Raw genomic sequence first — 15,177 nt, 5'->3', positions numbered from 1 at the left:
TGGGGGAAAGCCCTGCTCGGCCCGGTCGCTCTCCCTTCCAGCCTCCGCTCTCTGCCATCGTGTGACACGGGAGACTGGGCACGACAGACCTGCGCCCTGACCCGGGAAATGGCGAGTCCTACGTTCGTGTAGTCCCGAGGTGCCGTGCTGTGGCGAACGCTCTGCTTTGTGTTGGAGAGGAAGTTTCGTGTGAGAACACACCTTGCACGCTCGCAGTGCCTGGCTTCTCTAGGTAGAGGCCTCAGGTTTGCCCCCGTCCCCTGCTTTCAGCTCTCAGCACGCTGCGGCATTTTCCATTGCCGCCGAAGTGCAGCCTGGTCCCAGCAGCCAAAGCCACTGCCACGGTGATGCCAGGGATCGCGCTTGACACCCCTTTGTGGTCCGCGAGGGCTGGGACTGCGGCGCGCAGGCACGGGAGTGGGGATTGGAGAAGTGGACACGATTCAGTGGCTGCGTCACACGGCTGGCAGGGCCCTGCCCCGCGAGAGGCCACGGTGCCCCTGCTGCGAGAGCCCCACGGGATCAGCAAGAAGCCGTCACTCTTGCGCGAGGAGCTGCACGGGGAGCCCCGCATGGCTTTGCGTGGGGGCCACCGAACCGCTGCTGGTCGCTAGCAGCCCGTAGCCATATCCCGACCTGTGACCTTCAGGCAAAGGGCTTCATGGCCCCTCCCTTGGCCCCCAAGGTGACGGCCTGCCCCAGGACTGGCCACCTGGTAATGCCAAGCCACGCAGGGGCACCCAGGACCGGCTGCTCCTTCCCCGCTACTCCCAGTGGAGCGGGTTGTGCCAGGCCGCGTCTCAGCTCTTGCTCCTGCCGCTGTCTGAGGCTGGCAGTGCTCCAGCAGCTGGAGGCAGCTCTGCCGTTGCGGCGGGTAGAGCAGGCCTGGCCCTCGGGAGCTGGTGCGCGGGGCTCCCTCCGTGTGCCAGCGTGTTGCAGCTGGTCAGTGCCAGGTCCCCCAGGCCCAGTGGTGCTGCGGCTTCCCTTGCATTGCACGCCCAGCGGTGCTGGCGGAGCACTCCCAGCCGGGTGCCGCCCAGTGCCAGGCCCCGATTCTGCCCCACCACCCCACCAGGAGGGAGGGGCAGCAGAGAGGTGGGGAGGGGGCACATGCAGGAGGTCCCTGTGCTTGCAAGAAACTTGCCTAACCCTTTGCGAGCCCCCCTTGCCCTGCCGGCCCAGCAGCTGCGGCAGTGCTCCTCCCCCTCCCCCAGCCTCAGTTTCCCCGTTTGCAAAACCTCCTCCCCCAGCCAGGGCCGGGCTTTGTGCGAGGGGGCGGGCGGCGGGGTGGGGCGGGCGCCTGGCACCAATCGGTGGAGGCGGGCGGGGAGCCGGCTCCATCAGCTGGGAGGAAATGGGCCGCAGGCACGGAGGAGCAGAGGGAGGTGGCCGGCGGGTGGCCCAGGGCCTGGGCTGCAGCAGCACCCGCAGGCTGGGCGCAGGGCCCCCCCAGGGCCAGTGCCACCGCCACCGCGCGCTCGCCAGCCCCGCGCCCCTCTGCCGGGTAAGTGCGGGCCCGGGCGCTGCCAGGCTGGGGCTGGTCTCTGCCCTCTCCCAGCTCCCTGCAGGCTTTAGCCACCGCTGGTGCCCAGCGGCTGGGGGCTCCAGGCCGGATCCCGGGGGCAGCCGTGCTCCCCTCCCCAGCCCGGCTTTGTCTGCCCCAGCCTGGCCAGGGGGGCGGGTGGATGGGGGCTCCCTTCCCCGGGGCTGGTAGGCTGTCGCTGGGTGCCGGCCTGTCCGCCTGCCCCCCGTATCACTGCGGGGCACCCCCCGCTGTGCCGAGGGTACCCCCCACCTTGCCAGCACTGGGCATTCGCAGCCAGGCAGGGGGCAGGGTGCTGTGCCTTGCGGGCTGACGCCCGCTGTGAGGTGTGGGGCAACCCCTGCCTGCGCTCCCGTCCTCCCACCGCTGTAGAGGCTTTGGGGAAGCTCCTGGGGCCAGCTAGGGCACAGCCCCTACGTGCCCCCCAGGGCACTGATACGTGACCTGTTCCCCACCTTCTCCGATTGGTGCGATCTTGCCGTGCTCTGCCCGGGCCCCAGGAAGGGGCTGGGAGAGCTTTCGCCTCCCCGAGCTACCGTGCGAGATCCGGTGCCTCCCTCCTCATTGTCTTTGCTCTGCACATGTGCGCTGAGCCAGGGCCGTACCTGGGGTCCCCACCGGGATGCGGTGTGCGTGCGGGGGGGGAAGGGGGCCAGCCTCTCGCCCTCTGGCTTCCTGTGCTGGGTTGCCTTCTCCGGGCTGGCTTCCCTTGAAAGCCAACCACGATTGGGGGTGGCTGGAGCAGGCCAGAGCGCCAGCTCAGCGTTGGAAGAGTGGCGCGGTGCATGGAGGCTGCAGGTGTTGTAGCCCCGCTTGGTTCTGCATGGCCTTGTGCATGCAGGGCCATAAAGAGTTAAATGACATGACTGGCCCATGACGGGAGGGCTTTTGGGTCTGGAGTTGGCTGGCGAGCCTGGCCGTAGTGGTGCTGTTGTGGCAGGCAGCGGGGATGTCCCTCTGTCCAGAGCAGAGACGGTCATGCTCTGGGGGGAAGAGAGGGACAAGGCTTCCAGGGCCTGGGGGGGGGGAGAGAGGACTTCAGCATAGTCCATTGGGAAATGCTCCTGGGAAGTCTGGGGTAGACTGGAGCTAGACCCTGACATGAAGGGGAGGGTTGGGACGAAACCTGGGCATAGGCTGGGAGCCAGGAGTCGGGTTCCCGGCTGGACCGATCTGGCCTGGGCGGCAGCATGGGGCACTGCTTCCCCTTCCCTTCCCAGTGGTGGGAGCTCTGGGGCAGGTTTGCAGGGCACGGCAAGAGGGGAAGCAAGGCCTGACGTGCCGGAGAGGGGCTGGTGAGTCAGCTGGGCAGGGTGGCGTCGCTGGCACGCTTCCAGATCAGCAGGCTGGCGGCAGAGGTGCACTGAGCACAGGGCAGGAGGTGGGACTCGAACCCTGGGCCGCAGCCAGAGGAGGGAGGGTGTCCTGGCCCAGGTGCGGCAGCGACCTGTGTTCCTAGGGCCCCGAGGGCAGCAGGAGCTAGGCACTGGGTGACCCGCGGAGCGGGGCGGGCAGGCTTCTGGAGGGCAAAACCCGGGCACGTGGTGTCAGCTGTGGGCCCTCAGCCCCGCGTGCAAGGCTTGCATCCGAGCTGGCATCTCCACCACAGCAAGCGGCTCTGATCTTGGCATCACCTTGAAGAGAAGCAGCGGAGCCGGATGCAGCAGGCCTGGGCTGGGCTGGGCTGGGGGACACGTCCTTCTCTAGGCAGCACCCGACTTCGGGCCACCTCCCGCCCAGCCAGGCAGGTCTCGTGGGACAAAGCCAGCGCGAGGGGGCAGAGCGGGGAACCCAAGCAAAGGCCGTGGGGGAAGACTCCAGGGTCGTTGCACCACAATAGGCCTGGGCATCGCACGCGGCTGTCAGGCAGGAAAGGAAAATTCCCCTCACTTCGTGTGACCACTTGTGTGTGTGCCTGCTCTTGGGAGTGCCGCGGGGGCACAGCTGGCGGATGGGCACCAGCAGATGTAGCCAGCGAAGGAGCAAGGCCGAGCGGGCTTCTGCCTTCCAGCCTCAGCTGGCGCGGGCCAGGACAGCGGGGTGCCTGGGGTTCTCGGTGCAGGGGGTTCACTGGCAGACACCCGGGCTTTTCTAGCCGGCCCCGAGGGCTGGCGAAGGTGCCGGAGTGAGGCGTGCCTCGTCGATTTGGGCTTGTTGGTGGCCAGAGAGGAGTTGGCAGTCTAGCTGACGGGGCTCCCAGGCCGGCTTGGTGTGCGCGGCGCCCTGGCAGTTTCTCTCCCTGCCGCAGAGCTCTGCTCCCCCTCTAGGCTTTCACACAAAGAAATTGCATTTCCAGCCCCAGCTGCTGCAAAAATAGCAGTGCACGTACCTCGGGCGGGGGCTGCACGCAGACTGAGGAGGGCAGCAGGGTGCCTCTCGGCCCGGGCCCTGCCCAGGAGGCGGAGATGGTTTTCCAGGAACACCCTCCGAGGACGGGGGACTTCCTGGACCAGGGGTAGCCGCTGCCTGGGCTTTGCTCTGCCTTTCCAGCCCCGCGTCCCTGGCCGAGGGTGGCAGGGACACGCCGCTCTCCAGATGCCTTTCCTTTCTGGGTGGCCGCCAGGACCTACGCTAGAGCAGCCTCCAGGCTGCACGGCTTTGTTAGGAATCGGGTAGACCAAAAGCACAGGGAAGACCGGGGCGTCTCGAGCAGGAACGGAGCAAAGGGCGAGCCAGCCCAGAGGCTCGGAGTGAAACCATCGCTTCTCCGTTCATCCCAGTGGGGTGTTGACTCTGGAACCTAACGACCGACGCGGCAGCACCGTCGACCGCCGAGCGGTTCGGCAGAAATGTCCTGCTAACCCGCCTCTCCTGTGCTCCTCGGCTCCTTCCCAGGCATCAGCAGCCTCGTCCGTCCCCTAGACCTCCACCCCTGGTCTGTTGGCAGCCGCCTCCATGCTGCGAGCGACACGCTGAGACCTGCACGTGCTGGCAGTCTAAGAGGGGAAGAAAACGTGCAGCGTTTCCTCGGCAGTTGGCCGTGTCCAGCCGGTGCAGCTTGAAGCCTGTGATTTCCAAGCCCGAGGGCTCTGGCTGGCACTGCCCAAGCTGCGTTCCAGGAGCCAAAGGATCCCGGGTCAGGATTTGGACACGAGGGACGGCCCTGTGGTGACGTGACGAGTTTCCTTGGTCTCTGCATGATCTGAGCCCATCTCTGTCTCGTGGGCTCTGGCTTTTCCTGCTGGGAAATGCCTGCAGGGTGATGCCACTCTCCCTCCTGGGGACATGAGGCCAGATCCCTTCACAGTGCTTGAGCTGGATCCTGGACTGAAAGCCAGGAGTCCTGGTGCCACCTCTTTACCGTGCATGTTAGCAAGGAACTGTCTTTTGCCCTTCTCCTGTCTGTGAGCTGTTGGCCCATCTTGTCTGTCCTTCCCAGGCCAGGTTATGAGTCCTCCTCAGTGCGCATTTGGCATTTGAGCTGGTCCTGACACTTATGCTCAGTGTGACCATGGTCAAGTCTCTTGTCTGTGCCTCTGTCCCCCCAGTAACAGCCCATGGGCCTGTTCGTGCCAGGAGTTATTCTGGAATAAGCTCCAAGTGCAAGTGCTCTGATCCTGGGACACCTGCATGTCTGCACAGGGAGCGGCCCCAAACTGCCGCTGCGCTTGGTGTTCACACCCCGCTTCAATCTGGATGTTCGGTGGTGCCCAGGCGAATGCAACCAGCTGGGATGCGAGGATGTGGCACATCACGGTGTTGCTGCTGACCTGGGAATGGAGGAGGGAAACGGATCATCTTCCTCCAAATGGAGGAAGTGCCTGGCTCGCCCGATTTGCCTCAAGCACTGGGCAGTGCATGTCGGTAAAGGCAGCGGGCTTCTTCTGGCTCTGTGGGTTAGTGTTTGTTGGCGCTTTGCTACCCTGACTTTTGCAGCCCAATCTGTTGTCCCCTGTGCTCTTGTGGGATGTGATGAGCGGTATGTGGGGACCGCATCTGTCCTAGCGACCCCAGCCGTCGTCGGTGCGTTAGCTGGGTGTGGCTGTGCCCCTTGTCCTCTTCCTGGCAGTTCTCCATTGTGATCAATGGCAAGTCAGTGCTTGTGGGGAAAGGCAGATTCCTTACCCAGGAGAAAGCTAGAAGAGCAGCATGTGCCATCCCCAAATGTGCTGCACAGACCCACATCTGGAGTCCTGTGTCTGGCTGTGGCCCCCCACTACAGAAAGGATGTGGACACGTTGGAGAGAGTCCAGCAGAGGGCAATGAAAATAGTTGTGGGGCTGGGGGACAGGACTGGTTGGGAGAAGCTGAGGGAGATGGGCTGATTGAGTCTGCAGAAGAGAAGACCGAGGGGGATTGAACAGCAGCCTTCACCTCCCTGCCGAGGAGGGAGCTGGGCCGGTCTCAGTGGGGGGAGGTGACAGGACAAGGAGCAATGGGCTCCAGCTGCAGCAAGGGAAGTTGAGGTTAGATATGAGGAAAAACTTTCTTATGAGGACGTGGTGAAGCACTAGGACAAGGTCCCCGGAGAGGCAGTGGTGTCTCCACGCTTGGAGGTGTTTAAGCCCTGGCTTGACAAAGCCCTGGCTGGGACGATGTACTTGGGGCTGGTCCTGCTTGGAGCAGGGGGTTGGACTAGATGTGACCCCTGAGCTCCCTTCCAGCCCCCCTTGTCTATGCTTGCCTGAAGCCTGCTTGCTCTCCTCGGCAGGGAGGGAGGCTGCTGTATGTGCAGGGCCTGGCTGCTGGCTGTGAGGCCTACTTGGACGCGTCCCGTGTGCAAGAAGCAGCTGTGCTGCAGGGTGCCCCGCTGTTGTGTGTGAGGCAGGGGAGGCTGGGGAATGGGGCAGACCCTGCTTCATTCACGTTCCTGCCCCCCAGGTTGGGAGGGCGAGAAGCAAAGTGCAAGCTCACAGCTCCATTCAGTATATGCCTCGTGCCCCTCTCCCCCCGCAGGAGCCCCCACGCCTCGCGGGTCTGTGTCTGCCCCACTTCGCACCATGAGGCTTGGAGCATGGCACTTTCCAGCTCCCGGCGCTGCGTTTGGGGCGCTGGGACTGCACACCCTCCGCGCGGGAGCTGCCGCTGGTGCAAAGACCCAAGCTCAGTCTGAGCCCCCCGGTCATCCCTTGCCCAGTGGGGCCGCTTCGTCTCGCCCAGCAAACAGCTCGGCGCTTCCAGCACCCGTTGTCCCGCTGCGGTCTGTGCCCAGCAGGGAGGCAGAGCAAGCGCGAGCAGCCGGGCCCCTGCTCTGGGCCTGGGGGGTCCATCTCCGGAGGGGCGGAGGGCACGGGTGCAGGGAGCCCTCCCTCCCCCCATTCCCCCCGCCACGCTGGGCCTTCTCTCTGCAGTCCTCCAGCACCGCTGGACCTGGACTCGAGCCAGGGGCATCCTCTGCCTGGGCCCAACCCGGCTTCTTTTGAACGAGGGGGGATCCGGCACCGCCTGCCAGCCGGAGTCGGTGGCTTTGCCCTGGCCGTGCGTCACACCCCGGCTTGTGGTCGGGGCAGGTGACTCAGGCAGTGACTCAGGCAGGCGGTGGGTGAGTCAGCGGTGGGGGGGGACAGTTGGGGGTGGCGAGGCTCGGCGAGGTGCTGGCTGATGGGGGCCGGGAGATGCAGGATGCCCGGGCTGGGGGAGCCTGCACTGAGGATGGAGGTGGCAGCATGGGCTCCCTGCCCTGCCAGGCTGCAGGGAAAGCGCGCCAGCCCCTGTGGGGGGGATGCCTCCAAAGTCTGCAGCCGTGGGGCCGTTTCCTGGGTGGATGGACGCCGCTGCGTGGGAAGAGGCAGAGGCTGGGGGTGATGCTAGCTGCCCGGGGTGGTGGGCAAGGCATCCCAGCCCTGTGTGCGGAGGGCTCTGGGCTTGCTCCCTCCCAGGATCCTGCTCTGCTGACCAGCTCCCCCCGGCTGGCGCTTCTTCCGCCGTGGCCTGGCCAGCCCAGGTGGACAGGGGCACGCTGGCTTCTGGCTGTATCCGCTTCCCTGCCAGCCTTGCCCATCGCTCTGCCCTCCCTCCAGGTCTAGCAGTGGATGCATTGGGGTGAGTCTGAGTGGGAACCGCGGTCTTGTGGCTGTGGAGCCCTGACCGCCCTTCCCGTACTCAGCATCTCGCAATTGCTGGCACCTGTTCTTCCCAGCAGCCCAGCCATCTCCTCCCGGTCCGTGGTCCGTGCGGGCTCTTTGCTTCCTCTCCTCCCCTTTCCGGGCTGTTACCTAACCCTCTTTCTGGGCATCGGTTGCGTGACTTGGGTGCCCCGTTGCATCACTCGCATGGACCGAGCGGCAGCAGGTACGGTGGTCGGAGCTGGGCGGCCCCCCCAGAGGCGTTGCTGAGTCTCTGCACGGCGCGGGTGCTGGGTGGGACCCGGGCTGCCTGCGGAGGCACGTCCAGGCTGGGTTCATCTGCAGTTTGGGGGTGGAGGGGACACGTGTCCAAGCCATTTTGGGCCCTTCCTCTGCTGGGGCAGCCGGAGCAGCGTGGCCAGTGCATGGAGACCCCCGGCCTGCCGTGTCGGCTGCCTCCCTCTGCAGCCGCAGTCCTAGGCTCCCGGCTTCCCGCCGGGCCTGGACCCCCTGCCTCGCTGATGGGTTTCCCACTAGCCAAAGGGTGGGGTGGCAGGGAGGCTCGCGTATGGCTCACGGCAGCAGAAAGCCCCTTCCTTGGGCAGGTGCAGAGTGGGTACAGGCAGGCACAGGCAGGGCCCCAGCCCGGGAGGCTCCTGCCCACCCAGCGTCACGGCGCTGGGCTCAGCGAAAGCCAGGCTTGCCAAGCTGCAGCAGGCTGGGAGGCGCGGTGTGCCTGCCGGTGCTGGGCACACCCCTGCCCTGTGTCGCGCGGGCAGGGGAGACGCGGACATCCCTGCAGCCGTCCTTGCAGCCGCGGCAGCCTTATCTGCAGGCTGCAGCCTTGCCGGGCAGCACCGCTGGCCTGACGGCAGGCACCCAGGGCCTCATCTGAAGGCTGTCACAGGAAAAGGAAGCGGTCTGCGACAGCGCAGGTTGCAGGAACAGCTGCAGGAACAGCAGACGGTTCCCACGGGGCAGATGCCATGTGCACGAGCCTTTACCCTTACCTTGCTCCTGCATCCAGGGCTCGGGCCCTGCTCTTCGCGCTGCTGCATCCTGGACGGCGGAGAAGCGACGCAGCCCAGAGCAGTGCAGCGGCTCTGCGGGGAGCGATGGGAGCTGCTGGGGATGCGTGGGGTGCAACGGGAGCGTGTGTTGATGGGGCAGACGGGGCTATGCGGGGGGCATCTGATGGAAGGAGGAGGGCAGGGGCAGGGGAGGATGGCGGCCTCCTCCCCTCACGCCCCAGGCACCCCCAGGGCCAGGCCAGGCCAGGCGGCGGGGCTGCACCCCACGCGAAGGGGGCTGTCGTGGCTAGTCCCGCACGCGCAGGTGCGTGGCTGTGACCCGTAGCAGGTGTTCGCCGGGAAGCTTCTCCAAGCCTGTCGGCACGGGGCTTCGCCTTGCTGCCCCAGAAGCTGCGCTGCCCTGCGGGGAGGGGCCCCGCGCCCGCCCCGGGGGTGGAAATGCAGCAGAGATGGGGCATTGGGGCCGGCGCTGCCCCTCGGGGGAGCTTGCCACGCAGCGCCGGCCTGACCGTGGCGAGATCCTTGCATCGGCCTGGCTGGCGCAGCCGTCTGAGGAGGAAGAGGCAGCTTTTTCTTTCATTTAGCAACAAAGACCAGCCCGGAGAAAGGAGGCCGGGGGTGGAACCGTGTGTGTGTGTTCATTTCCCTTATCCTAGGCCCAAATCTCCTCCTCCAGCACCCGTTCTGCGCTGGGTCGGGGAGCACCCTGCGGCCCTGAGCCCCGCGCAGCGTCCTACGGGAAGTCGCGGCCAGGACTTGCCGCTGACGGGGAAAGCGGCCGGGCTGGAGACCCCAGCATCCTGCAGCGTGCAGCGAGCTGCAGGGAGAGTCCTCCCCACCCCCAGCTTGGCTGCCTCCCTCGCTGCCTCTTTGTTTTCTGACAGAAGACTCCCATCCCTTCGCATGTCAGCCCAGGAGCAGCAACCCGCTCGGGGGAGTACGTGTGCGTGCGCGTGTGTGCACGTGTGTGTGTGATCCGCAGTGCTAGCAGGCGGGGGGAGTCGCCCCTCTCCTCCTGAAACAGCTGGCGTCCCACCGCTCCCCGTCCACGTTCGGCCCTTCTGGCGTGGCCGGACCGCGAGGGTCGCCGGCTCCCTCTGACCGCGGTGGGACCAGTCCCTGGGCACGAGCAGGGGCAGGGGCTCCATCACAGCTCGGCGGTGCCAGGCAGAGGTCCGGGCCTCGTCCGGAGAGGGGTGGAGCGGAGACCGGGGCAGCCGTGCCCTCGCCGTGTGCAGCACGTTTGCGCTCTCACTTTCGCGAGCACCAGGATCCTGCGTGGGGTCCGCGGCCGCGCTCCAGCGAGAGGCTCCGGTTCTCCGCGTCTCCCTTTGCCTCCCGTGTGCTGCGGCGCTCGCGCCGGCTGGGCTGCCAAGCGCTTCGCCTGGCTGCAGCATGCCTGCTGGGGTGTTATCTTTGCTCGCTGTCCCCCACGGCCCTCCTCTTCCTCCGCCAGGCAAGCCCCAGCGAGCTGGAGACAGGAAAGCGGAGACAAAGGTCTGTCCCCAGCCGGGGCGGTCCCCCCCGCCAGCGGCTGCCGAGCATGATTTTCCCCCCTCTCCCTTGCTTATGTGTTGCAGGTTTCTCGGGTTCCTGGTTCGGGGTTGAGCTGGCAGGGCTAGGCCGGGTGTGGGGGGGAGCTGGCTGCTTCTCAAAAAGGGCTGGTCGTCCTGAAGGACTTGAAACTGCTTTCCGTTCTCTGACTGCTCTTCCCTGGGGCCTGTAAACCGGGGGGGCTTGGATGCGGAGACGGGGCAGGGGCTCAGGAGCAGGGTGGGGGAAGGGCGAGGAGACCGGCAGGGGGTGTTTTTGGCTGGAAGGAAAAAGCGGTTCCCCCCCACATTGCAGCATAACATGTCCGAAGTGCCCGCTCCAAGCGCGGGTCAGAAGTCCTCCCTGCCGCAGGTGGGCTTTGCAGGAGGGGGTTTGCATGGGGCCTCAGCGCCAAGCCGGGAGCCCGGGCACTTGGGGTGCTCTGGCCTCCGGTGCCGGTCGCCGCGTCCAGTAGCTGCGGAGTCGCAGGACCTCGTGCGTTGGGTGTCGGACCCTCCCGTTCCCGTGCCACAGGGTATCTCGGGCTGGCCTCCTGGCTCCTGTGTTGCATGTGCGGCTGGGGTCCCCTGGGCCCTGCTCCCCCGTGCTCAGCGTCTTGTGCCAGGAGGAGAAACCAGGTGAGCCTGGGTCTGGATTTCGCGAGCTTGCCTGTCCTGGGGCCTGCCAGCCCCTCAGGGTGCTGCCCTGACACCAGCTACCCACGGGCTCTCGCTCCCCGCCTCGCCCACGCTTCTGGCCCCAGTTTAGAGCCGTAGGGTCGCAAACATCCTCGCAGGACGTCTGGTCCAGCCCCACGGCCGTCCCCGTAGCGGTAGACCAGCGAACCGTCTTCTCCCCTCAACCCCGACTCAAAGGAGTCCTGTCCCTAGTCCGGCCCCTGCGCTGGGCAACAGCCTGGACTCAGCCCCCCGTGACGTCGTGACCCCTGCGAGCTGGGGCTGACACGGCTTCGCTCCCAGCCCTGGACCGCTGGGGGCTGCCTGCCCGCTCTTCCCCGTGGCGGTGGGGGTGGGCCGGCGTCTGTCCGGGTTCGGGCCTCGGAGCAGACCTGTCTCGGGGAAGGGGAGGGGAGTCCTGGCCGCCGTGTCCCAGCCCCTGCCCGCCTGTCAGGGCAGCTGGAGTGTGGGAGCCCCCGGAGCCCGTGCCCAGCCCCGCCGCGCTCGCTATATAAGGGTTACAGGCTGCTGCGGGGAGGAGCCGGGTGCCGTAAAAAGCCAAGTGCCACGGCAGGGTCGCTAGGGGGAGAATCCTTGCCGGAAAAAGGAAAGCCCGGGAGCCAAACCCCAGCCCCGCCAGGACAGCCGGAGGGGGCGGGAGTCACGTTGCAGGGTGCCAGGAGCTGGGTCCAGCAGCACCGTGCCTGCGTCCTGGAGCCCGCGGCAGGGCTTATCCCTCCTCTGCAGGAGCCCCCGGGGAACCCCTGTGCCAGGCAGGTGAGCCTCCTAGGTCGTGCCCAGCACCGGGGTTTTGTCGGTGCCCCTCCGGGCAGGTTGTGCTCGCGAGGGACCGGCCCCCTGCGTGGCTTCGGCAGGAGGAAGAGCCACAGCTCTGCTGGTGCCACGTGAGAGCCGCTGCTGGGAACGGACAGGCCCCAGGGGCAGCTGGGTGCCCCTGGGCAGCGCGTGGGGGCTGGGGTTGCCCTCCAGATGCATCCTGCAGAGGCCCGGCGGCCCCGGGATGCTGCCCACAGAAGCCGGTGCTCACAAGCAGGCTGTCCCTATTGCAACCAGAGTGTGCCACCATTGCAGTGGCCTGGCCCAGGCCAGCCCCTGGCCCCACAGCAGGTGGGAGGCCGGTTCTCACGGCTGCCGGGGGCTGTGCGGAGCAGGGGTCGGAGGCAGACCGTGGCCAGCAAGGGCCGGGGTGCAGCTCTCACTCCTCATCTGCCTGCCAGCTGGGCAGGGCACCATGCAGGTGCACCTATCCCACCTGAAAGCGTGCGTGCCAGGGCCCCCGGGGGAGCTGGCTAGAGGCAGGTGTGTACGTGCGCCAGGCTGGCTGGGCCTCACGTGCGAGTTAAGGTTTGTAGGACAACTCCCCTCCCTGCCCCTCGGCCAGCGGCAAGGGTGGAAGGTGACGTCAGGACACCAGCCTGGCAAGGGCGGTTTAGGTTTGCCAGCTGGACCCTAGGGCATTCTTGGGGTGTGGGTAGTGGTAGCGCTGTGTTCATTCCCCGTCTAGCAAGGAGCTGCTGGATGGGCCTGACTCTGCCGTCCTTCTCCGCAGGTGCCACGTCTGACAGGCCAGTGGGATCACGATCGCATGAGCTGTCGCTGGGGGGATGCTGCGTGCGGCGCCGGCACGTGAAGGGCGCCCGTGAACAGGTGAGCGCTCACAAAGGGCTTTTGTCTTGCCCCGGCTGGAGCCGGGAGGGATCTGTCACGGCGTGGGGCTGCCAGGCCTCTGCACCGAGAGGCTCCTTGTCTCTGCCTGCCTCGGTGTTGACAACAGGATCTCTTGTGACAGGGAGTCCCCTGACCCTTGAGGCTCTGTCCTGGGGGCGTGGCGTGCCAGCCAAGAAGTGCTTTGTGGCAGGTCTCCAGCCTGGCCCCCCTCCCTGGGGTCAAGGAGATCCTGGCAGGGCTGCTGGCGATCCTCCCATCCTGGTCCCCTGCCTCCTGGGTCCCTCCAGCCTGGTGTCTCCTCTTCTGCAGGCCTCAGGGGCTGTGGGGCGGGTGGGGGGAGGGAGCTGGCTAGCTCGGGCTCCAGGATTAAGCTTAAGGAAGGAAGTGGCCATGAATCCCAGCTGAAGCCTTGGGAGGAGGATATCGCCTCCAGGAGTCAAGGCTGCCATTACCGGTGAGCAGGGCTGGGGGCTGCCCATGGGTCTGGGTGTTGGCGTCCCGCCGCGGCTGCTGGTCCAGCCGGGGATTGTGTCTCCTGCTCCTCTTGCAGCACCGCTGGGTGCAGAGCACCATCAGCCCTGTTTCACCTCCCTCCCTCTCCTCCCCACAAGCACGCAGAGCAGGCCAGACAGCCAGCGACAGCCTGAGGAGCCTGACCGCAAACCCGGGATGGTGGGAGCCATTCCCCGACAGCCACGCCGCTTCTGGGGGGTGCCGGGGTGGCAGGTGTCTCCAGCGAGCTGTGCCAACGACCGTGTGCTGCGGGGCCACCAGGGCTACCTGGCTCGGCGAGGGGGTCGGCTGCAGAGCGGTGAGTACCCAGCCCCCCGTCCTCGGGGGCAGAGGCTTGGGAGCTGATGTCGCCCTCTCTTCAAGCACTTGCTTGTACCTTTCATTGCACACTACAGACAAAGCCTCAGGGCCTGCCCCGGGCAAGGGACAGGGCAGAGGGACAAGAGCCAGAAGCTGTGACTGCTGATTTGCCGTGACTCTGCCCCTCTGGTCTCGCCCTAGCAGGAGCTTGCCTGTAGACAGAGCCCCGCAGGCCCTGGAACCTGCTGAGAAACCGTCGCTATCAGGCAGGAGTCGGGAGTGCCAGGGCTGGGCTCTTCCCGGTGCTCTGCCCTTCCGAGGCTGCCGGGTGGGTTTTCTCCATATGCAGCAGAAGCTGCCTCCTTTCCTCTTGGAGCTTGGGTTTCCAGGCCTTCTCCCAGCCAGAGATGCAGCGCTGGGACCCTGGCGCCTCTCACAAGCACCGGGCATCTCCTGCTCAGCTGCCTGCAGTGCCGTGCACCAGGTCCCCCAGCACAGAGCTGTCGGGCATCCTGTTGCTGCACAGGTGGGGAGGTGTGGCGTAGCGGCCATCTCGGCCTCCCTTCCCCATGCAGGCTGGCTGGGCCAATTCCCATCACCGCTGCTTCAGCTCCTCCGCTAACTCCGAGCCACTTCCTTGGCATTTTCCTGCATGCTGCCAGGGCTCTGGGCTCAAACCGCAAGCTGCCTGCCCACCTCGCCAGCTCCTGGCAGAAGAGGGCAGGAGCAGAGCTGGGCTCTTCCTAATGCCCAGCCCAGCACCCAAATCCTCCCCACTCAGCCCTTGCTTCCTGGCAGCTCCATGCATACCGCCCACCTGCCTGCAGGGCAGAGGTGTGCTGCGCACAGGCCTCTTCCTAGGTCATGTGTGGTCATCATCATTTCTATGTGGCTGCATCGCTGTGCTCCTCCTTCCTCAGGTTGGCAGGGCAGCCTGGGGCAGAGGCTGGCATGGCGTCAGGCACCCAGAGCTCCCTGCTGAGCGGAGCAGGGGGCTTTTCCTCCGGGGTGACGTGGAACGGCTCGTTCTGATCCATCCCAGACACCTCCCTTCAGGAAGAGGTGGCTAAAAGGGTCTATTCAGGGGGTAGGGATGGGGCCAGGAGAGAGCCACTCTGCCCCCATGGAGAGGCCAGGGCATGGCTGCCAAGACGGGGCTGCAGGGCAGGCACCCAGGCTGGAACAGGCTGATGATAAGGGCAGGGCGGGTTCAGCCACATAGCACAAGCAGGCTGGCTGTGCAACCCTTCCAGGGCAGGGTGGGGGTGACACGCTGCTGGAGACAGCTCATGCGGGGCTGGGCAGAGCTGTGGAAAATGCACTGGGGCAGGAAACCCCGAGGCTGCTGAGAGCCAGGGGCTGAGGCCAGGGTGGCAGCGATGGAGAAGACCGGGTGGCTGTCTGTCCGTCCACACTCATTCTGCAGCCTGTGGTTGGAGTCGATGGCCTGGATCCTCCCAGTGCACTTCCTTTCACTGGCTCCCAGGGTCTTGCTACCTGGGGAATGTGCCCACCTGCCCTGGGAGAGGGCATCCCTAAGCCCCTGGGGCAGTCTCACCCACCTTCTCCCAGGGCCAGCCTGGGCACGTCCTGTTTGCGTTTCCCTCTTGGAGACCTGGTCCCTTCCCCCTGCATGTTTCGGCTTGTCCCCTGTGGCCTCGGCCTTGCAGGGTGCTCCACACCTCTTCCTGGCTCCCAGGGCTCTGGCCGAGGATGCAACATGGACCCTGCAGGTGGGATCCCTGCACCCTGCCCTTCTTCATCTGCGTTCTCCTTCCCCGGGTGGGTGTCTCCCTGCTTCTAGGCCGGCCCAGCTTCTCCCAGCTTGGCAGACCACTCTGTCCTGCAGCCCGCCTGCCCAGGGAGAGGGGGCTGGGGCGCTGGCT

General features: G+C 66.2%; 1 protein-coding gene across 4 annotated transcripts in view; it reads left to right on the top strand.

Annotated features, from left to right (window-relative positions):
* Positions 1 to 1,341: 1,341 nt before the first annotated feature.
* The window catches only part of FAM214B (family with sequence similarity 214 member B), a 23,638-nt gene continuing 9,802 nt past the window's right edge, over positions 1,342 to 15,177 (top strand). For 2 of the 4 annotated variants that reach the window (XM_019531897.1, XM_019531893.1), the window contains exons 1-3: positions 1,342 to 1,504; positions 12,360 to 12,457; positions 13,090 to 13,289. The gene's annotated coding sequence lies outside the window, so the exon portion shown is untranslated. Of the gene's footprint in view, positions 1,505 to 9,989; positions 10,077 to 10,668; positions 10,751 to 12,359; positions 12,458 to 13,089; positions 13,290 to 15,177 lie in introns of those variants that run through there. The other 2 variants (XM_019531895.1, XM_019531894.1) reach the window with 2 other exon arrangements.

This window comes from Crocodylus porosus, unplaced genomic scaffold (genome assembly GCF_001723895.1).
Source record: "Crocodylus porosus isolate Cpor-Errol unplaced genomic scaffold, CroPor_comp1, whole genome shotgun sequence".
NCBI lineage: Eukaryota > Metazoa > Chordata > Crocodylia > Crocodylidae > Crocodylus > Crocodylus porosus.
This window is presented reverse-complemented; position numbering and strand designations above follow the sequence as displayed.